This window comes from Bombina bombina, chromosome 11 (genome assembly GCF_027579735.1).
Source record: "Bombina bombina isolate aBomBom1 chromosome 11, aBomBom1.pri, whole genome shotgun sequence".
In the NCBI taxonomy this organism is placed as follows: domain Eukaryota; kingdom Metazoa; phylum Chordata; class Amphibia; order Anura; family Bombinatoridae; genus Bombina; species Bombina bombina.
In genome coordinates this window covers 8,981,419-9,007,126 of record NC_069509.1, presented here as the reverse complement: position 1 = coordinate 9,007,126, position 25,708 = coordinate 8,981,419, and the positions used below count along the sequence as shown (strand labels likewise).

The window sequence follows — 25,708 nt, the reverse complement described above, 5'->3', positions numbered from 1 at the left end:
ATCGGGTAGATTTCCGGCGATGTCTGTCCGTCTGCTCAGAGCAGACGGACAGGTTATGGAGCAGCGGTCTTTGTGAGCGCCGCTTCATAACTTGTGTTTCTGGCGAGTCTGCAGGCTCGCCAGAAACACAGGCCCCTTAGTGTTTAATTCCTGTAGGTATCACCTAGTGCTTAGTATTGGTATTGCAGGGTTTATTACCTTGTTGGGGAAGGTTCCTTAGGTAGTTTTGAAATCCATTTCCATAACCTAAATATACAAAGAAATAATAATACACACATGAACAAACAGAGTACACTGTAGGATAACACTCAGACATTAATACACACATGAACAAACAGAGTACACTGTAGGATAACACTCAGACATTAATACACACATGAACAAACAGAGTACACTGTAGGATAACACTCAGACATTAATACACACATGAACAAACAGAGTACACTGTAGGATAACACTCAGACATTAATACACACATGAACAAACAGAGTACACTGTAGGATAACACTCAGACATTAATACACACATGAACAAACAGAGTACACTGTAGGATAACACTCAGACATTAATACACACATGAACAAACAGAGTACACTGTAGGATAACACTCAGGCATTAATACACACATGAACACACTGTAGGATAAAACTCAGACATTAATACACACATGAAAAAACAGAGTACACTGTAGGATAACACTCAGACATTAATACACACATGAACAAACAGAGTACACTGTAGGATAACACTCAGACATTAATACACACATGAACAAACAGAGTACACTGTAGGATAACACTCAGACATTAATACACACATGAAAAAACAGAGTACACTGTAGGATAACACTCAGACATTAATACACACATGAACAAACAGAGTACACTGTAGGATAACACTCAGACATTAATACACACATGAACAAACAGAGTACACTGTAGGATAACACTCAGACATTAATACACACATGAACACACTGTAGGATAACACTCAGACATTAATACACACATGAACAAACAGAGTACACTGTAGGATAACACTCAGACATTAATACACACATGAACAAACAGAGTACACTGTAGGATAACACTCAGACATTAATACACACATGAACAAACAGAGTACACTGTAGGATAACACTCAGACATTAATACACACATGAACACACTGTAGGATAACACTCAGACATGAATACACACATGAACACACTGTAGGATAACACTCAGACATTAATACACACATGAACAAACAGAGTACACTGTAGGATAACACTCAGACATTAATACACACATGAACACACTGTAGGATAACACTCAGACATTAATACACACATGAACAAACAGAGTACACTGTAGGATAACACTCAGACATTAATACACACATGAACAAACAGAGTACACTGTAGGATAACACTCAGACATTAATACACACATGAACACACAGAGTACACTGTAGGATAACACTCAGACATTAATACACACATGAACAAACAGAGTACACTGTAGGATAACACTCAGACATTAATACACACATGAACAAACAGAGTACACTGTAGGATAACACTCAGGCATTAATACACACATGAACACACTGTAGGATAACACTCAGACATTAATACACACATGAACAAACAGAGTACACTGTAGGATAACACTCAGACATTAATACACACATGAACACACTGTAGGATAACACTCAGACATTAATACACACATGAACAAACAGAGTACACTGTAGGATAACACTCAGACATTAATACACACATGAACAAACAGAGTACACTGTAGGATAACACTCAGACATTAATACACACATGAACAAACAGAGTACACTGTAGGATAACACTCAGACATTAATACACACATGAACAAACAGAGTACACTGTAGGATAACAGACATTAATACACACATGAACAAACTGAGTACACTGTAGGATAACACTCAGACATTAATACACACATGAACAAACAGAGTACACTGTAGGATAACACTCAGACATTAATACACACATGAACAAACAGATTACACTGTAGGATAACACTCAGACATTAATACACACATTAACAAACAGAGTACACTGTAGGATAACACTCAGGCATTAATACACACATGAACACACTGTAGGATAACACTCAGACATTAATACACACATGAACAAACAGAGTACACTGTAGGATAACACTCAGACATTAATACACACATGAACAAACAGAGTACACTGTAGGATAACACTCAGACATTAATACACACATGAACAAACAGAGTACACTGTAGGATAACACTCAGACATTAATACACACATGAACAAACAGAGTACACTGTAGGATAACACTCAGACATTAATACACACATGAACAAACAGAGTACACTGTAGGATAACACTCAGACATTAATACACACATGAACAAACAGAGTACACTGTAGGATAACACTCAGACATTAATACACACATGAACAAACAGAGTACACTGTAGGATAACACTCAGACATTAATACACACATTAACAAACTGAGTACACTGTAGGATAACACTCAGACATTAATACACACATGAACAAACAGAGTACACTGTAGGATAACACTCAGACATTAATACACACATTAACAAACAGAGTACACTGTAGGATAACACTCAGACATTAATACACACATTAACAAACTGAGTACACTGTAGGATAACACTCAGACATTAATACACACATGAACACACTGTAGGATAACACTCAGACATTAATACACACATGAAAAAACAGAGTACACTGTAGGATAACACTCAGACATTAATACACACATGAACAAACAGAGTACACTGTAGGATAACAGGCATTAATACACACATGAACAAACAGAGTACACTGTAGGATAACAGACATTAATACACACATGAACAAACAGAGTACACTGTAGGATAACAGACATTAATACACACATGAACAAACAGAGTACACTGTAGGATAACAGACATTAATACACACATGAACAAACAGAGTACACTGTAGGATAACACTCAGACATTAATACACACATGAACAAACAGAGTACACTGTAGGATAACAGGCATTAATACACACATGAACAAACAGAGTACACTGTAGGATAACACTCAGACATTAATACACACATGAACAAACAGAGTACACTGTAGGATAACACTCAGACATTAATACACACATGAACAAACAGAGTACACTGTAGGATAACAGACATTAATACACACATGAACAAACAGATTACACTGTAGGATAACACTCAGACATTAATACACACATTAACAAACTGAGTACACTGTAGGATAACACTCAGACATTAATACACACATGAACAAACAGAGTACACTGTAGGATAACAGACATTAATACACACATGAACAAACAGAGTACACTGTAGGATAACAGACATTAATACACACATGAACAAACAGAGTACACTGTAGGATAACACTCAGACATTAATACACACATGAACACACAGAGTACACTGTAGGATAACACTCAGACATTAATACACACATGAACAAACAGAGTACACTGTAGGATAACACTCAGACATTAATACACACATTAACAAACAGAGTACACTGTAGGATAACACTCAGACATTAATACACACATGAACAAACAGAGTACACTGTAGGATAACAGACATTAATACACACATGAACAAACAGAGTACACTGTAGGATAACACTCAGACATTAATACACACATGAACAAACAGAGTACACTGTAGGATAACAGACATTAATACACACATGAACAAACAGAGTACACTGTAGGATAACAGACATTAATACACACATGAACAAACAGAGTACACTGTAGGATAACAGACATTAATACACACATGAACAAACAGAGTACACTGTAGGATAACAGACATTAATACACACATGAACAAACAGAGTACACTGTAGGATAACACTCAGACATTAATACATACATGAACAAACAGAGTACACTGTAGGATAACACTCAGACATTAATACACACATGAACACACAGAGTACACTGTAGGATAACACTCAGACATTAATACACACATGAACAAACAGATTACACTGTAGGATAACAGACATTAATACACACATGAACAAACAGAGTACACTGTAGGATAACAGACATTAATACACACATGAACAAACAGAGTACACTGTAGGATAACACTCAGACATTAATACACACATGAACAAACAGAGTACACTGTAGGATAACACTCAGACATTAATACACACATGAACAAACAGAGTACACTGTAGGATAACACTCAGACATTAATACACACATTAACAAACAGAGTACACTGTAGGATAACACTCAGACATTAATACACACATGAACAAACAGAGTACACTGTAGGATAACACTCAGACATTAATACACACATGAACAAACAGAGTACACTGTAGGATAACACTCAGACATTAATACACACATGAACAAACAGAGTACACTGTAGGATAACACTCAGACATTAATACACACATTAACAAACAGAGTACACTGTAGGATAACACTCAGACATTAATACACACATGAACAAACAGAGTACACTGTAGGATAACACTCAGACATTAATACACACATGAACAAACAGAGTACACTGTAGGATAACAGGCATTAATACACACATGAACAAACAGAGTACACTGTAGGATAACACTCAGACATTAATACACACATGAACACACAGAGTACACTGTAGGATAACACTCAGACATTAATACACACATGAACAAACAGAGTACACTGTAGGATAACAGACATTAATACACACATGAACAAACAGAGTACACTGTAGGATAACAGACATTAATACACACATGAACAAACAGAGTACACTGTAGGATAACACTCAGACATTAATACACACATGAACACACAGAGTACACTGTAGGATAACACTCAGACATTAATACACACATGAACAAACAGAGTACACTGTAGGATAACACTCAGACATTAATACACACATTAACAAACAGAGTACACTGTAGGATAACACTCAGACATTAATACACACATGAACAAACAGAGTACACTGTAGGATAACAGACATTAATACACACATGAACAAACAGAGTACACTGTAGGATAACAGACATTAATACACACATGAACAAACAGAGTACACTGTAGGATAACAGACATTAATACACACATGAACAAACAGAGTACACTGTAGGATAACACTCAGACATTAATACATACATGAACAAACAGAGTACACTGTAAGATAACACTCAGACATTAATACACACATGAACACACAGAGTACACTGTAGGATAACACTCAGACATTAATACACACATGAACAAACAGAGTACACTGTAGGATAACAGACATTAATACACACATGAACAAACAGAGTACACTGTAGGATAACACTCAGACATTAATACACACATGAACAAACAGAGTACACTGTAGGATAACACTCAGACATTAATACACACATTAACAAACAGAGTACACTGTAGGATAACACTCAGACATTAATACACCCATGAACAAACAGAGTACACTGTAGGATAACAGACATTAATACACACATGAACAAACAGAGTACACTGTAGGATAACACTCAGACATTAATACACACATGAAAAAACAGAGTACACTGTAGGATAACACTCAGACATTAATACACACATGAACAAACAGAGTACACTGTAGGATAACAGACATTAATACACACATGAACAAACAGAGTACACTGTAGGATAACACTCAGACATTAATACACACATGAACAAACAGAGTACACTGTAGGATAACACTCAGACATTAATACACACATGAACAAACAGATTACACTGTAGGATAACACTCAGACATTAATACACACATGAACAAACAGAGTACACTGTAGGATAACACTCAGACATTAATACACACATTAACAAACTGAGTACACTGTAGGATAACACTCAGACATTAATACACACATGAACAAACAGAGTACACTGTAGGATAACACTCAGACATTAATACACACATGAACAAACAGATTACACTGTAGGATAACACTCAGACATTAATACACACATGAACAAACAGAGTACACTGTAGGATAACACTCAGACATTAATACACACATGAACAAACAGAGTACACTGTAGGATAACACTCAGACATTAATACACACATGAACAAACAGATTACACTGTAGGATAACACTCAGACATTAATACACACATGAACAAACAGATTACACTGTAGGATAACACTCAGACATTAATACACACATGAACAAACAGAGTACACTGTAGGATAACAGACATTAATACACACATGAACAAACTGAGTACACTGTAGGATAACACTCAGACATTAATACACACATTAACAAACTGAGTACACTGTAGGATAACACTCAGACATTAATACTACGTGTTATTTCTACCACATAGTACTGTATTAATAACACATAGTACTGTATTAATAACACATAGTACTGTAATACTAAAGAGCGTAGAAATAACACATAGTACTGTATTAATAACACATAGTACTGTATTAATAACACATAATACTGTATTAATAACACATAGTACTGTAATACTAAAGAGCGTAGAAATAACACATAGTACTGTATTAATAACACATAGTACTGTAATACTAAAGAGCGTAGAAATAACACATAATACTGTATTAATAACACATAGTACTGTAATACTAAAGAGCGTAGAAATAACATGTAGTACTGTATTAATAACACATAGTACTGTAATACTAAAGAGCGTAGAAATAACACATAATACTGAATTAATAACACATAGTACTGTATTAATAACACATAGTACTGTAATACTAAAGAGCGTAGAAATAACTCATAGTACTGTAATACTAAAGAGCGTAGAAATAACATGTAGTACTGTATTAATAACACATAGTACTGTAATACTAAAGAGCGTAGAAATAACATGTAGTACTGTATTAATAACACATAGTACTGTAATACTAAAGAGCGTAGAAATAACACGTAGTACTGTATTAATAACACATAGTACTGTAATACTAAAGAGCGTAGAAATAACACATAGTACTGTAATACTAAAGAGCGTAGAAATAACACATAGTACTGTAATACTAAAGAGCGTAGAAATAACACATAGTACTGTAATACTAAAGAGCGTAGAAATAACACATAGTACTGTACTAATAACACATAGTACTGTATTAATAACACATAGTACTGTAATACTAAAGAGCGTAGAAATAACACATAGTACTGTACTAATAACACATAGTACTGTATTAATAACACATAGTACTGTAATACTAAAGAGCGTAGAAATAACACATAGTACTGTATTAATAACACATAGTACTGTACTAATAACACATAGTACTGTATTAATAACACATAGTACTGTAATACTAAAGAGCGTAGAAATAACACATAATACTGTATTAATAACACATAGTACTGTACTAATAACATATAGTACTGTATTAATAACACATAGTACTGTAATACTAAAGAGCATAGAAATAACACATAATACTGTATTAATAACACATAGTACTGTACTAATAACGCATAGTACTGTATTAATAACACATAGTACTGTAATACTAAAGAGTGTAGAAATAACACATAATACTGTATTAATAACACATAGTACTGTACTAATAACACATAGTACTGTATTAATAACACATAGTACTGTAATACTAAAGAGCATAGAAATAACACATAATACTGTATTAATAACACATACAACTGTAATACTAAAGAGCGTAGAAATAACACATAGTACTGTATTAATAACACATAGTACTGTAATACTAAAGAGCGTAGAAATAACACATAATACTGTATTAATAACACATACAACTGTAATACTAAAGAGCGTAGAAATAACACATAGTACTGTATTAATAACACATAGTACTGTAATACTAAAGAGCGTAGAAATAACACATAATACTGTATTAATAACACAGTACTGTATTAATAACACATAGTACTGTAATACTAAAGAGCGTAGAAATAACACATAGTACTGTAATACTAAAGAGCGTAGAAATAACACATAGTACTGTACTAATAACACATAGTACTGTATTAATAACATTTAGTACTGTAATACTAAAGAGCGTAGAAATAACACATAGTACTGTATTAATAACACATAGTACTGTACTAATAACACATAGTACTGTATTAATAACACATAGTACTGTAATACTAAAGAGCGTAGAAATAACACATAATACTGTATTAATAACACATAGTACTGTACTAATAACACATAGTACTGTATTAATAACACATAGTACTGTAATACTAAAGAGCATAGAAATAACACATAATACTGTATTAATAACACATACAACTGTAATACTAAAGAGCATAGAAATAACACATAATACTGTACTAATAACACATAGTACTGTATTAATAACACATAGTACTGTATTAATAACACATAATACTGTAATACTAAAGAGCGTAGAAATAACACATAGTACTGTATTAATAATACATAGTACTGTAATACTAAAGAGCGTAGAAATAACACATAATACTGTATTAATAACACATAGTACTGTATTAATAACACATAGTACTGTAATACTAAAGAGCGTAGAAATAACACATAGTACTGTAATACTAAAGAGCGTAGAAATAACACGTAGTACTGTTATACTAAAGAGCGTAGAAATAGGGTGAAAAATACAGACAATAAAGAATATATAAAAACATATGTTGTATATAAAAATGGTTTTAATCCAAGGAATATATGGATCAAGATAGCTAGAACTATATGGCAATCTTTTTTTTTTGTTATACCCTTATTTTATCATATGTTTTTCACCGTTGCTTTTAAACATTTTACTCTAGATTGTGAATAACTCTGCTTGATTGCCACATAGTTCTAGCAATCTTGTTCCATATATTCCTTGGATTAAAACCATTTTTATATACAACATCTGATTGATATATTCTTTAGTATTACAGTACTATGTGTTATTAATACAGTACTATGTGTTATTAATACAGTAGTATGTGTTATTAATACAGTAGTATGTGTTATTTCTACGCTCTTTAGTATTACAGTACTATGTGTTATTAATACAGTACTATGTGTTATTTCTACGCTCTTTAGTAATACAGTACTATGTGTTATTAATACAGTACTATGTGTTATTAATACAGTATTATGTGTTATTTCTACGCTCTTTAGTATTACAGTACTATGTGTTATTAATACAGTAGTATGTGTTATTAATACAGTATTATGTGTTATTTCTACGCTCTTTAGTATTACAGTACTATGTGTTATTAATACAGTACTATGTGTTATTAATACGCTCTTTAGTATTACAGTACTATGTGTTATTAATACAGTACTATGTGTTATTAATACAGTATTATGTGTTATTTCTACGCTCTTTAGTATTACAGTACTATGTGTTATTAATACAGTAGTATGTGTTATTAATACAGTATTATGTGTTATTTCTACGCTCTTTAGTATTACAGTACTATGTGTTATTAATACAGTATTATGTGTTATTAATACCGTACTATGTGTTATTAATACAGTACTATGTGTTATTTCTACGCTCTTTAGTATTACAGTACTATGTGTTATTAGTACAGTACTATGTGTTATTTCTACGCTCTTTAGTATTACAGTACTATGTGTTATTAGTACAGTACTATGTGTTATTAATACAGTATTATGTGTTATTTCTACGCTCTTTAGTATTACAGTACTATGTGTTATTAATACAGTACTATGTGTTATTTCTACGCTCTTTAGTATTACAGTACTATGTTATTAATACAGTATTATGTGTTATTTCTACACTCTTTAGTATTACAGTACTATGTGTTATTAATACAGTAATATGTGTTATTAATATAGTACTATGTGTTATTTCTACGCTCTTTAGTATTACAGTACTATGTGTTATTAATACAGTACTATGTGTTATTAATACAGTACTATGTGTTATTTCTACGCTCTTTAGTATTACAGTACTATGTGTTATTAGTACAGTACTATGTGTTATTAATACAGTATTATGTGTTATTTCTACGCTCTTTAGTATTACAGTACTATGTGTTAATACAGTATTATGTGTTATTAATACAGCACTATGTGTTATTAATACAGTATCATGTGTTATTATTAAAGTACTATGTGTTATTAATACAGTACTATGTGTTATTTCTACGCTCTTTAGTATTACAGTACTATGTGTTATTAATACAGTACTATGTGTTATTAATACAGTATTATGTGTTATTTCTACGCTCTTTAGTATTTCAGTATTATGTGTTATTAATACAGTATTATGTGTTATTAATACAGTATTATGTGTTATTTCTACGCTCTTTAGTATTATAGTATTATGTGTTATTAATACAGTACTATGTGTTATTAATACAGTACTATGTGTTATTTCTACGCTCTTTAGTATTACAGTACTATGTGTTATTAATACAGTAGTATGTGTTATTAATACAGTATTATGTGTTATAATACTGTAATACTAAAGAGCGTAGAAATAACACATAATACTGTATTAATAACACATACTACTGTATTAATAACACATAGTACTGTATTAATAACACATAGTACTGTAATACTAAAGAGCGTAGAAATGTGTTATTAATACAGTACTATGTGTTATTTCTACGCTCTTTAGTATTACAGTACTATGTGTTAATACAGTATTATGTGTTATTTCTACGCTGTTTAGTATTACAGTACTATGTGTTATTAATACAGTAGTATGTGTTAGTAATACAGTATTGTGTTATTTCTACGCTCTTTAGTATTACAGTATTATGTGTTATTAATACATTATTATGTGTTATTAATACAGTACTATGTGTTATTTCTACGCTCTTTAGTATTACAGTACTATGTGTTATTAATACAGTATTATGTGTTATTAATACAGTACTATGTGTTATTTCTACGCTCTTTAGTATTACAGTACTATGTGTTATTAATACAGTATTATGTGTTATTAATACAGTACTATGTGTTATTTCTACGCTCTTTAGTATTACAGTACTATGTGTTATTAATACAGTACTATGTGTTATTTCTACGCTCTTTAGTATTACAGTACTATGTGTTATTAATACAGTACTATGTGTTATTTCTACGCTCTTTAGTATTACAGTACTATGTGTTATTAATACAGTATTATGTGTTATTAATACAGTACTATGTGTTATTTCTACGCTCTTTAGTATTGCAGTACTATGTGTTATTAATACAGTACTATGTGTTATTAATACAGTATTATGTGTTAGTAATACAGTATTATGTGTTATTTCTACGCTCTTTAGTATTACAGTACTATGTGTTATTAATACAGTACTATGTGTTATTAATACAGTACTATGTGTTATTTCTACGCTCTTTAGTATTACAGTACTATGTGTTATTAATACAGTACTATGTGTTATTTCTACGCTCTTTAGTATTACAGTACTATGTGTTATTAATACAGTATTATGTGTTATTAATACAGTACTATGTGTTATTTCTACGCTCTTTAGTATTACAGTACTATGTGTTATTAATACAGTACTATGTGTTATTAATACAGTATTATGTGTTAGTAATACAGTATTATGTGTTATTTCTACGCTCTTTAGTATTACAGTACTATGTGTTATTAATACAGTACTATGTGTTATTAATACAGTACTATGTGTTATTTCTACGCTCTTTAGTATTACAGTACTATGTGTTATTAATACAGTATTATGTGTTATTAATACAGTACTATGTGTTATTTCTACGCTCTTTAGTATTACAGTACTATGTGTTATTAATACAGTACTATGTGTTATTAATACAGTATTATGTGTTAGTAATACAGTATTATGTGTTATTTCTACGCTCTTTAGTATTATAGTATTATGTGTTATTAATACAGTACTATGTGTTATTAATACAGTACTATGTGTTATTAATACAGTACTATGTGTTATTTCTACGCTCTTTAGTATTACAGTACTATGTGTTATTAATACAGTATTATGTGTTATTTCTACGCTCTTTAGTATTACAGTACTATGTGTTGTATTTTTGCCATTATACACCCACATTGATAATCTCTTTGGGCCCAGCTTTTCCACCAGCACACTTAAGCCCCCTTTGGGTGGCGCTCCTATGTCCCCATAATTTATTTAGCTGTTAATATAACACCTAGTGGTTGTTATGTGCATTACATGATAACCAGTGACAAATGTATTGTCAATAGCAGTTAATCTGACACCCAGTGGTTGTTATGTGCATTACATGATATCATCCTTATTTATGGTGATCAGGGTGTGAACTGCATGTTACATTTTATCTGGTAAGGAATATTTCATGCATAGAAGTTAGTGTCACTACAATTTATTACCTAGTTGGGGAACATTACTTGGGTAGTTTCCAGCTCCATTTCCATAACCTTGATATATAAAAAAGAAAAAGAAAAATGAACTGAGACAAATGCTTAAAAATACATCCCATAGAAAGAATAGAAGAGAGGGGGCATATAAAGAGAAAGTCTCATATGATACTGAATACATCCCTGTCTGAGGGTGCAGTGAGTCACAGGACACCATTAGCAACTGATATGACAATAATAATCAGTTATGGCTCTAATGACTGCAGGTGACCAAAGGACTAAATAGTGAGGGCTCAAGCCAATCAGAAGACCTGAGGAGTGTTTTTATAGTCAACATTTTCCAATTTACTTCAGTTATCAAATATTCCATAGTCTTTTTATATGCACACTTTCTGAGGCATCAGTTCCTACTTCAGTGTATATGTATACTAGTCTGTGATTGGTTGATGGTTTTCACATGATACAGTTATATGCACACTGTATGAGCCACCAGCTCCTACTTCAGTGTATATGTATACTAGTTTGTGATTGGCTGATGGCTGTCACATAATAAAGGGGGCCAGAAAATTGGGGAATAAATGTATTTGTCTAAACAAAAGCTCCTTCTTCTTTGAAATTTAGAGTTAGGGTTAATTACCTTGTCTTTTTATGTGATTCTATAGGCATTCAGAGGAAACGAGAGAAGTAAATGAACAAATCTGATGTAATCAGTGATAATATGAGGGTCACCAGAGACAGGGGGGAATATTTATTAAGATTAAGTTCCTATGGGTAACAAATCTTATGAACAAAACATGGTGTTCATTTAGTAAATTCTATTCCATGATATAGTGGAAAACCAAAGACTACAAATGAAGTGACACCCAGTGGCTACTCTGTATGTTGCAATTTCCATTATAGTTAGCAGCAGTGACAGCATCACCCACTGGTAATTGTGGGTATTGCAGGTGAGAGGCAAATAGATGTTATATTTGCTTTGCTTGACTTCTTACCTCACAGGAGGATACTAGGAACTTACAGACCCAGAGGCAACAATTACTTTATGTGGGGAAATGACAACAAAATCATATGATAATAAATAAATTACAACTTATATACATCACCTGGTTTCTGTTTCGCAGCCTGCGGGTATTGTGCCAGACCTGAAGTGAATTATAGCTCTCTGTTAGCATTTCATATGAAATAATTTATTATTAAAATAAATGTGAAAAATAAATACACTAAAAAGTTCAATCAGAAATGGAAGGATATGTCCGTTCCTGGAGAAAATTTCCCTGGGACTTGAATCTTCAATTGGTCCTCAAATTAAATAAGAGAAAACACAAAATAGTGTCATCCTGTAAACCCACTGGATACAATATGGTAATAGGATGAATGATTACTCACATTTGTTGGAGCTCATACAAGCTCTATATGATGCGCTCACCTACTTTATACTGGTAGGTAAACAGTATACAACAACGAAATAGGTTAAAAGAGAGATATTTATTAAAATGTTAAAAAAACGTCACAAATGCTCAGTATACACAATTGTGCAAAGGGATCCAACAGGAAAACAGCCAATTGTCACTGTCCAGAGTTAACCAATATACTGGAAGGATACGAATGGAGAGCAGAAACGTAACCGTTTACCAACCGTGATCCTCGACCAGTTAGGTATTACTCCGCCCTGAGCTTAACTGGCACGTTTTGATGTAGTGGTGGGAATAAGTTCCAACGTACATTTCACTAACCAACTTGCAGCTTTGTCAAGGAATAAAGTGCGCATGTCAAAAAATCATCCTTTATACAACATATTTTAATCAAACCGGAAGTTTGTGAAGACTTGTCCGCCATGATTGTTAAGGTAAATATAGATCCAAAACTGGCAATCTGAACAAATCATTGGCAACTTAACACATAATTGGTAATATATGCAAACATTTGTTAAGGATAAATCGCAAACAGTTACATATAGTGAATGTATCATATTAAAACATTGTGATATAGATATACATTCTTACATAACTAACTAGACATTATCAGTATATATTATCAGTTCGTGAGCATAATAAAATCCAATTAATGTGAAGACATTGTGAGAAATAAATATATATCAAATATCTGTACTACAATACAGAAGACACTTATTATCTCAAGACTCTCATAAAAAGTGATGGACTTCAAAATCTTTGTTGAGACCGTTGGGTATGAAACTATCTGTAACGGAAACTTCTGTTACTTTTGTACTTGGATAAGACTGCAGGCCAGCCTCCACCCCACCGACTATGGACCCTGGAACTTGAGGGAATTCTATGATTTGGGAGGCGGGTGCCCAGTGTACATTTGGAGTACTTTTACCCTGGATTCAGGTTTACACCGTTTCCATGAATTCCCAGAGACTCTGAGAACTGGAGGGTCCTGAAACAGAGTTTTGGCTCCTGTGTTTTGTTGTAGTATAAGATGACAGCCCAATCCAGCATTGCCTGCTCCACCCCCCCCCCCCCCCCCCCCGACTCAGAGACTCCTCAGAATGAGCTGATTGCAACCTCCTGCTCTAATGTTGGGACCACCTGCTGTTATATGTCTGCATATCTAGTCTAGGTGTAAAGTTAGTCTAGGTGTAAAGTGTCTCTGTTATTGTGCGAGTTATCCATTGTACTTTTGTAAGTCAGGATGTGATTAGAATCTTGTTTAACTAACCATTGTCTGAATTTTGTCTCATTGTATAATATTTGTTTCTATTGATTATGTGGTGACTACCCCCCTTTGTTGGAAATGTATAAAAGCTGTGTTTTCTGTGCAATAAAGCAGGTCCTATTTTGATCCTCTAGCATTCAGTCTCAGGTAATGTTCTTGGAGGTAGCTATAATAACTTGCAGAGGCCGTTATTCTAATAGCGGCTGGTATCCAGTGGAGGTTCATTGGTTGGCGTTTGGCGGGAGGAAGCGGACCTTAGCGGGAATACCCAGTCTGGGGTACCAAGACCCGCTACAATTGGCTGGCAGCGGTGGGATCTGCTTCCTCCTTATGGAGCAGTTCCAAACCACCAGTGGGACCTCGATGGAAATGGAGGCTTAATTCCAGTGGAGATTGCAGGTAGCTCTGGCCCAGTTCGATGGCCCTGTCTTGGCAGAGGGCAAACTGGCCTGTAAGGATATGGTTCTACGGAAACTCTGGTACGAGGCTCTCCAGTTTGAACAGGACTACCAGGGGTAGTCACTTCCTACTCCAGAGCAGCAATACTGGCTCCAGATGGATCTACTAATGCCGTTCCTGGGAAAACAGTCACGGGAGTAATGGATGGCCAAATTGGACGGGTTGGTCCAGACAGAGATGGAGGTGGATGAAGGGTACCGGGCACTGTGGTGGTATGCGGCTCAGGTGTGTCCAGAGATAGAGACGGATGATCCTACAGAGGGCTATGACTATGGCGGCCCTGGATTGCTATTTGAAAGTCTCGCACAGGACCCCCACTGTGGGAGTATGGCAGAGTGGCGTCAGGAGGACATACTGGAACACAGAGAGCTGAGGCTGAACCTTACAAAAGTACCCGGGCTGAGGGATGATCTTGATTACCTAGCTGCCAACAAATGGGAGCTAGAAAAGGCATATAAAAGGCTGTTAGATCTCGTTCAGCAGCATGCCTCAGAGCCTGCAGGGGGCTATGGTGCAGCGACCAGGGATTTATTGGACTTTTCCTCAGAGGAGTGGAAACCGGAAATGAGCTACCATGAGCTGCTAGACCATGATCAGCAGCCTGGCCTTGAGCTTATGGTCTTGGACAAGGGAGTCACACCAGCAGAAGTGCTGGCAACAGGGCAGAGCGCCAATGGCCTCTGCCCAGCACATGTGATATCTCTGGAGTCCCAGGGAGAAGAGGTAGTCTGAGTATAATTCCAGGAAGAGGAGGTCAGAATTCTTACTCCCCAATGGCAGTGGCCAAAAACAAAAAGGGAAGAGAGTTTTGGGCTGGGCCATCCGACTAACACAGGTCCAAACCAGTGGGATGTCTGGTACCTCCCGCAACTTGAACCTTCATGTTCCTTCCAATAAATTGGCTCCCAGTTATGTTGGTCCTTTTTCGAATACTCCGACGGGTTAATCCTGTGGCCTACGCTCTTGACCTTCCTCCTGCTGTGCGCATCTCCAATGTTTTACATGTCTCCCTCTTGAAACCATTGGTTTGTAATTGGTTTACCACTGTGTTGCCTCGTCCCCGTCCTATCTTTGTTGACAACCATGAGGAGTATGAGGTCAGCAGCATTATTGACTCTCGTATGTCCAGGGGCCGTGTACAGTATTTGGTTCACTGGAGGGGCTACGGTCCAGAGGAACGTTCATGGGTTCCCTCCTCTGATGTTCATGCTCCCGCCCTCCTCCGTGCCTCCCATGCCCGTTTCCCCAATAAGCCTTTTGTCCTCCCGCGGGAGGGGTCGTTGAGGGGAGGGTACTGTCAGGGTTTTTTCCCTGTTGTGTTGTGTCTGGCAGCCATTTTACCCACCTCTCTTCCTGACTATGGTGCATTGTGGGGGATGCTGCTCAATTCCTGCACTTCCTTTTATGGCCAGACTGGTGTGCATCATCCATGTGAGACAGGATGCAGTCTCAGAATTGTGATGTCATCACTTATTATTTAAAGGGCCTCTGTTCAGTATGCTTTGCCTTTGCGTTACCTCAGACCTGTTTGTGAGAGTTCCTGTGTATTACCTGGCTGCCTGATGTCCATCCTGGTTTCTGATCCCTGGCTTGTTCCTGACTCTGCTGTTTTCCTTGTTCCTGATTCCGGCTCGTCTGACTATTCGCTTTGGCTCCTGACTCGGCTTGTCTGACTACCAGCTCTGGTTTTGACTCCTGGCTTGTTATTTGACTTGTGGACTTTTTATTATTTTTTGCTATTAATAAAGGAGTGATTATTTAGCACTTCTCGTCTCAGTCTGATTCCTGGCACCCTGACATCGGGATAGTTTTTCTCTACAAAACGTTTTTGTCAAAATTTGAGATTGTTCCCGGTATCTGTCTACATCTTTACAATTTCTCCTAAGGCGAAGGAACTGTCCTTTTGGTATATAATTTAACCAATGCCTTTGATGGCAACTATCTGTATCAATATACTTATTCACATCTATGCTTTTGAAATGATTTTTGGTTTTTAGGATATTGTCCTCAATGTATATTTCTAAATCTAAGAATTACATTACATTTTAACCTTATTCTACTTCCAAGTTAGGTCCACTTTGAATTCATTCCCTTTAAGATCTTTCATAAAGTCTAGCAATTGTGTTTCACTACCTGACCATATCATAAATAGGTCATCTATATAGCGATGATAGGACAGAAGATATTGCGCCCAGGATGATTCATATATATATTTATTCTCCCAATCTGCCATATACAGATTGGCATAACTGGGCGCAAATCTGGTGCCCATCGCTGTACCCCCAATCTGGAGATAATTATTATCAAACAAAAAATAATTGGTCTCAAGAATAAGCTTGATACCTTCTAGAATGAACTCCAATTGTTTTGAATCTAAAGTGTCATCATTCATCAAGATTTTTTTTACTGAAGCAATGCCTAGTTCTTTATCTATAATGCTATATAAAGAAGAGACATCATTTGTCACTAACCACCAGGATTTATTCCATTCTATTGGCTAGAATACAAGTTGTGCGTTAAGTTAAAAAAGCAGCGTTAACAGGTCCTAACGCTACTTTTTTTTACGCCCGCTGCTATTACGAGTCTTGCAGGTTTAGGGGCCCCGCACACTTTTTTGGCCTTACCGCAAACCGACTTACGTAAACTTTGTAAAGCCTTTTTTCTATGGGACTTCCATAGTGCTGGTATTACGAGTCTGTCTTGGGAGGCCAAAAAGTGAGTGGTACACCCTCTACCTCCAAGATCCGTAACGCATTTTAAAGTCAGTAGTTATGAGTTTTACACTACAACGCTGTAGCATAAAACTCATAACTAAAGTGCTTAAAAGTACACTAACACCCATAAACTACCTATTAATCCCTAAACCGAGGCCCTCCCGCATTGCAAACACTATAATAAAAATATTAACCCCTAATCTGCCGTTCCGGACATCGCCGCCACTATAATAAACATTAACTCCTAAACCGCCGCACTCCCGCCTCGCAAACACTATTTAAATATTATTATTAACCCCTAATCTGCCGCCCCTAACATCACCGCCACCTACATTATACTTATTAACCCCTAATCTGCCGCCCCCAACGTTGCCGCCACTATATTACATTTATTAACCCCTAAACCCCTAAAAAGTCTAACCCTAACACCCCCTAATTGAAATATAATTTAAATAAATCTAAATAAAATTACTATCATTAACTACATTATTCCTATTTAAAATGAAATACTTACCTATAAAATAAACCCTAAGCTAGCTACAATATAACTAATAGTTACATTGTATATAGCTTAGGCTTTATTTTTATTTTACAGGCAAGTTTGTATTTATTTTAACTAGGTAGAATAGTTAGTAAATAGTTATTAACTATTTACTAACTACCTAGCTAAAATAAATACAAATTGACCTGTAAAATAAAACCTAACCTAAGTTACAATAATACCTAACACTACACTATAATTAAATCAATTGCCTAAATTAAATACAATTAAATAAATTAAATTAAATTAGCTAAATCACAAATAAACCACTAAATTACAGAAAATAAAAAACAAATTACAGATCTTTAAACTAATTACACCTAATCTAATAGCACTATCAAAATAAAAAAAGCCCCCCCCCAAAATAAAAAAAAACCCTAGCCTAAGCTAAACTACCAATAGCCCTTAAAAGGGCCTTTTGCGGGGCATTGCCCCAAAGAAAAGAGCTATTTTCCTGTAAAAAAAAATACAAACAACCTCCCCAACAGTAAAACCCATCACCCACACAACCAACCCCCCAAATAAAATACTAACTAAAAAAACCTAAGCTCCCCATTGCCCTGAAAAGGACATTTGGATGGGCAGAAGTCTTCATCCAGACGGCATCTTCTATCTTCATCCTTCCGGCATGGAGCGGGTCCATCTTCAAGACATCCGACGCGGAGCATCCTCTTCAAACGACGTCTTCTTCGTAATGAATGTAGGTGTCGGTGATGTTGGGGGCAGCAGATTAGGGGTTCATAAGTATAATGTAGGTGGTGGCGATGTCCGGAGCGGCAGATTATGGGTTAATAAGAATAATATAGGTGTCGGCGGCAGATTAGGGGTTAATAAGTGTAAGATTAGGGGTGTTTAGACTCGGGGTTCATGTTAGGGTGTTAGGTGTAAACTTAACTTTAGTTTCCACATAGGAATCAATGGGGCTGCGTTACTGAGTTTTACGCTGCTTTTTTTACAGGAGTTAGACTTTTTTTCAGCCGACTCTCCCCTTTGATGTCTATGGGTAAATCGTGCACGAGCCCGTACGACCAGCTGACCGCTGACTTAAGCAGCACTGGTATTGGAGTGCAGTAAGGAGCACAATTTTGCTCTACACTCACTTCTTGCTTTTTAACGCCGGGTTTGTAAAAACCTGTAATACCAGCGCTGTAGGTAAGTGAGCGGTGAGACAAAAGTGCTCATTAGCACCGCACAGCTCCTAACGCAAAACTCGTAATCTGGCCGTATGTGTTCCAAAACATTTAGAATACTGATTGTATCTTTTAAATATTACTTCATATTTTTAACATATGTTTGTAGAAATTGATCAATATAAAAAGAGAGATTACTAGTAAGGGAGTTGACACCCAACACAATAGGACGGCCAGGTGGATTGTGTAGATCTTTAAGAATTTTTGGTAGCACATTATCAGATAGATTACTAGTTTTGCGCTATGAGTGAAAAAGCATTGTTATGCTTCATAACGCTGCTTTTTCCCTAACGCTGCTATTACAAGTCTTGTACCGTACACCTTTTTGGCTGTCACGCAACATCAGTACCGCACTTTTAAAAAAGTCCTTTTTCAATGGGACTTCTGGGAGGCCAAAAAGTGAGCGGTACGCCCTATACTGACAAGATCCGTACAGCCATCTAAAGTCAGTAGTTATGGGTTTTACGTTACAAATCTGTAGCATGAAACTCAAAACTAAAGTGTTAAAAACTACACTAACACCCATAAACTACCTATTAACCCCTAAACCGAGGCCCTCCGGACATCGCCAACACAAAATAAAATGATTAACCCCATATTCCGCCGCTCCCCGACATCGTCGCCACTATAATAAACTTATTAACCCCTAAACCGCCGCCCTCCCACATAGCAAACACTATTTAAAGATTATTAACCCCTAATCTGCCGTCCGCCCACACCGCCGCTATAATAAACCTATTAACCACTAAACCGCAAGCCCCCCACAACAAAATATACTAAAATAAATTATTAACCCCTAAGCCTCTGACCTCCCACATCACTAACTCTACATAAATATATTAACCCCTAACCTTAACCCCAACGTAACCCTAAGTCTAACCTTAACGTAATCCTAAACCTAACACCCCCTAACTTAAATATAATTAAAATAAATCTAAATAAAGCTTACAATTATTAACTAAATAATTCCTATTTAAAACTAAATACAAACTTACCTGTAAAATAAAACCTAAGCTAGCTACAATATAACTAATAGTTATAATATTGTAGCTATCTTAGGTTTTATTTTTATTTCACAGGTAAGTTTGTATTTATTTTAACTAGGTTGATTAGTTAGTAAATAGTTATTAACTATTTAATAACTACCTAGTTAAAATAAATACAAAGTTACCTGTAAAATAAAACCTAACCTGTATTACACAAAAACTAACATTACAATAAAATAAAAGTAATTAAATTATTAAAATACAATTTTCTAAATTACAAACAAAACACACTAAATTACAAAAAATAAAAAATGAAATTATCAAAAATAAAAAAAACGAATTACTCCTAATCTAATAGCCCTATCAAAATAAAAAAGCCCCCCAAAATAAAAAAAAAACCCTAGCCTACACTAAACTGCCAATTGCCCTTAAAAGTTTGCCTGGCATTGCCCCAAATAAATCAGCCCTTTTACCTGTAAAAAAAAATACAAACACCCCCCAACAGTAAAACCCACCACCCAACCAACCAACCCCCCCAAATAAAGACCTATCCAAATAAACCTAAGCTAACCATTGACCTAAAAAGGGCATTTGGATGGGCATTGCCCTTAAAAGGGCATTTAGCTTTTGTACATTGCCCAAACCCTAAGCTAAAAAAAAAAACACCCAAAAAACCCTTAAAAAAACCTAACACTAACCTCCAAAGATCCACTTACAGTTATCGAAGTCCGGACATCCATCCTCATCCAGCCGGCGAAGTCCTCATCCAGACGGCAAGAAGTCTTCATCCGGGCAGCCTCTTCCATCTTCATCCAGCCGGCAAAGTCCTCTATATGTTTCTATATGTTACTTGGGGGTATATTTCTATTTGTTTTTTGGTTAATTTGTGGGTATATTTCTGTGCGTTTCCTGGGGGTATATTTCTGTGCGTTTCCTGGGGGTATATTTCTGTGCATTACTTGTGAGTATATTTCTGTGTGTTACCTGGGGGTATATTTCCGTGCGTTACCTGGGGTATATTTCTGTGCAATACTTGGGGGTATATTTCTGTGCGTTACCTGGGGGTATATTTCTGTGCATTACTTGGGGGTATATTTCCGTGCGTTACCTGGGGGTATATTTCTGTGCATTACTTGTGGGTATATTTCTGTGCATTACCTGGGGGTATATTTCTATGCGTTACCTGGGGGTATATTTCTGTGCGTTACCTGGGGGTATATTTCTATGCGTTACCTGGGGGTATATTTCTGTGCGTCACCTGAGGTATATTTCTGTGCATTACTTGTGGGTATATTTCTATGCGTTACCTGGGGGTATATTTCTGTGCATTATTTGTGGGTATATTTCTATGCGTTACTTGGGGGTATATTTCTGTGCGTTACCTGGGGGTATATTTCTGTGCATTACCTGGGGGTATATTTCTATGCGTTAATTGGGGGTATATTTCTGTGCGTTACCTTGGGGTATATTTCTATGCGTTACCTGGGGGTATATTTCCGTGCGTCACCTGAGGTATATTTCTATGCGTTACTTGGGGTATGTTTATGTTCATTACCTGGGGGTATATTTCTGTGCGTTACCTGAGGGTATATTTCTGTTTGTTACCTGGGGGTATATTTCTGTGCATTATTTGTGGGTATATTTCTATGCGTTACTTGGGGGTATATTTCTGTGCGTTACCTGGGGGTATATTTCTGTGCATTACCTGGGGGTATATTTCTATGCGTTACCTGAGGGTATATTTCTGTGCGTTACCTGGGGGTATATTTCTATGCGTTACCTGGGGGTATATTTTCGTGCATCACCTGAGGTATATTTCTATGCGTTACTTGGGGTATATTTCTGTTCATTACCTGGGGTATATTTCTGTGCGTTACCTGGGGATATATTTCTGTGCATTACTTGTGAGTATATTTCTGTGTGTTACCTGGGGGTATATTTCCGTGCGTTACCTGGGGTATATTTCTGTGCAATACTTGGGGGTATATTTCCGTGCGTTACCTGGGGGTATATTTCTGTGCATTACTTGGGGGTATATTTCCGTGCGTTACCTGGGGGTATATTTCTGTGCATTACTTGTGGGTATATTTCTGTGCATTACCTGGGGGTATATTTCTATGCGTTACCTGGGGGTATATTTCTGTGCGTTACCTGGGGGTATATTTCTATGCGTTACCTGGGGGTATATTTCTGTGCGTCACCTGAGGTATATTTCTGTGCATTACTTGTGGGTATATTTCTATGCGTTACCTGGGGGTATATTTCTGTGCATTATTTGTGGGTACATTTCTATGCGTTACTTGGGGGTATATTTCTGTGCGTTACCTGGGGGTATATTTCTGTACATTACCTGGGGGTATATTTCTATGCGTTAATTGGGGGTATATTTCTGTGCGTTACCTGGGGGTATATTTCTATGCGTTACCTGGGGGTATATTTCCGTGCGTCACCTGAGGTATATTTCTAAGCGTTACTTGGGGTATATTTCTGTTCATTACCTGGGGGTATATTTCTGTGCGTTACCTGGGGGTATATTTCTGTGCATTATTTGTGGGTATATTTCTATGCGTTACTTGGGGGTATATTTCTGTGCGTTACCTGGGGGTATATTTCTGTGCATTACCTGGGGGTATATTTCTATGCGTTACCTGAGGGTATATTTCTGTGCGTTACCTGGGGTATATTTCTATGCGTTACCTGGGGCTATATTTCCGTGCGTCACCTGAGGTATATTTCTATGCGTTACTTGGGGTATATTTCTGTTCATTACCTGGGGTATATTTCTGTGCGTTACCTGGGGGTATATTTCTGTGTGTTACCTGGGGGTATATTTCTGTGCATTATTTGTGGGTATATTTCTGTGCGTTACCTGGGGGTATATTTCTGTGCATTACTTGGGGGGTATATTTCTATGCGTTACCTGGCGGTATATTTCTGTGCGTTACCTGGGGGTATATTTCTGTGCATTACTTGTGGGTATATTTCCGTGCGTTACCTGGGGGTATATTTCTGTGCATTACTTGTGGGTATATTTCTGTGCGTTACCTGGGGGTATATTTCTGTGCATTACTTGGGGGTATATTTCTGTGCATTACTTGGGGGTATATTTCTGTGCATTACTTGGGGGTATATTTATATGCATTACTTGGGGGTATATTTCTGTGCATTACTTGGGGGTATATTTCTGTGCATTACTTGGGGTATATTTATATGCGTTACTTGGGGGTATATTTCTGTGCATTACTTGAGGGTATATTTCTGTGCATTACTTGGGGGTATATTTATATGCGTTAGTGAGACAGGAGGAGTGTGAGTGAGACAGGAGGAGTGTGAGTGAGACAGGAGGAGTGTGAGACAGGAGGAGTGTGAGTGAGACAGGAGGAGTGTGAGTGAGACAGGAGGAGTGTGAGTGAGACAGGAGGAGTGTGAGACAGGAGGAGTGTGAGACAGGAGGAGTGTGAGACAGGAGGAGTGTGAGTGAGACATGAGGAGTGTGAGTGAGACAGGAGGAGTGTGAGTGAGACAGGAGGAGTGTGAGACAGGAGGAGTGTGAGTGAGACAGGAGGAGTGTGAGTGAGACAGGAGGAGTGTGAGTGAGACAGGAGGAGTGTGAGACAGGAGGAGTGTGAGTGAGACAGGAGGAGTGTGAGTGAGACAGGAGGAGTGTGAGACAGGAGGAGTGTGAGACAGGAGGAGTGTGAGTGAGACAGGAGGAGTGTGAGTGAGACAGGAGGAGTGTGAGACAGGAGGAGTGTGAGTGAGACAGGAGGAGTGTGAGTGAGACAGGAGGAGTGTGAGACAGGAGGAGTGTGAGTGAGACAGGAGGAGTGTGAGACAGGAGGAGTGTGAGTGAGACAGGAGGAGTGTGAGACAGGAGGAGTGTGAGTGAGACAGGAGGAGTGTGAGTGAGACAGGAGGAGTGTGAGACAAGAGGAGTGTGAGACAGGAGGAGTGTGAGACAGGAGGAGTGTGAGACAGGAGGAGTGTGAGTGAGACAGGAGGAGTGTGAGACAGGAGGAGTGTGAGACAGGAGGAGTGTGAGTGAGACAGGAGGAGTGTGAGTGAGACAGGAGGAGTGAGAGAGAGACAAGAGGGGTAAATTAGACATATTTCTCACCTGATTTCCCATACTTGTTTCCATATCCATTCTGAAGACCTGAGGGGGAGACACAGTGAGTGACAGTCCTTGCCCTGCCTACAACTGAATCCCATCTCACTCACACTTACCTGCTGGTGCCTGCTGCTGGCCCTGAGGTGGGAACTGGGGGTATTTTGCTGTATAAGTAAATGACACAGTAATAAAGTGAGTGGCACACAGGGGGTACCCATGAGCAATCAGTAGTGGTCTTTATGCAAACAATATTTTCCTGCATTTAAACAGAGCTCTTTCGTTGTGCATGACAGATATTTAAGTAAATCAGCTGCTTAGAATAAGACATCCTATATACTATACTCTATATGATTATTGTCATTATCATTATCAGTTATTTATAGAGCATCAACAGATTTAGCAGTACTAAAGACAAGGGTCTAATATTCTGGTGACAATTATGGGACACAAAGGGATAGAGGGCACTGACAAGAGTTTCACTCTCATGAAGGTGATCTACAAACAGCTAGGCTTGTAGGTTACATGCTAGGGGGGTGGTAGTTGAAATGAGGAGAGGAACTAAGATAGGAAATGTTAGTGTATATTATAAGCAGGACTCAAAATTTCAAGTCCTAAGCTACTAGCCAGGACAAAATGTTACTTGCCAC

At 36.7% G+C, this 25,708-nt stretch overlaps 1 protein-coding gene across 1 annotated transcript in view; it reads right to left on the bottom strand.

The window, feature by feature from the left end:
* LOC128642047 (hornerin-like) overlaps positions 1–25,276 on the bottom strand; it is a 172,197-nt gene extending 146,921 nt beyond the window's left edge. The window contains exons 1-5 of the mRNA XM_053694696.1: positions 25,178–25,276; positions 25,068–25,106; positions 13,485–13,523; positions 12,394–12,441; positions 199–246 (exon numbers count right to left, since the gene is read on the bottom strand). The gene's annotated coding sequence lies outside the window, so the exon portion shown is untranslated. The remainder of the gene's footprint in view (positions 1–198; positions 247–12,393; positions 12,442–13,484; positions 13,524–25,067; positions 25,107–25,177) is intronic.
* Between the last annotated feature and the right edge of the window lie 432 nt (positions 25,277–25,708).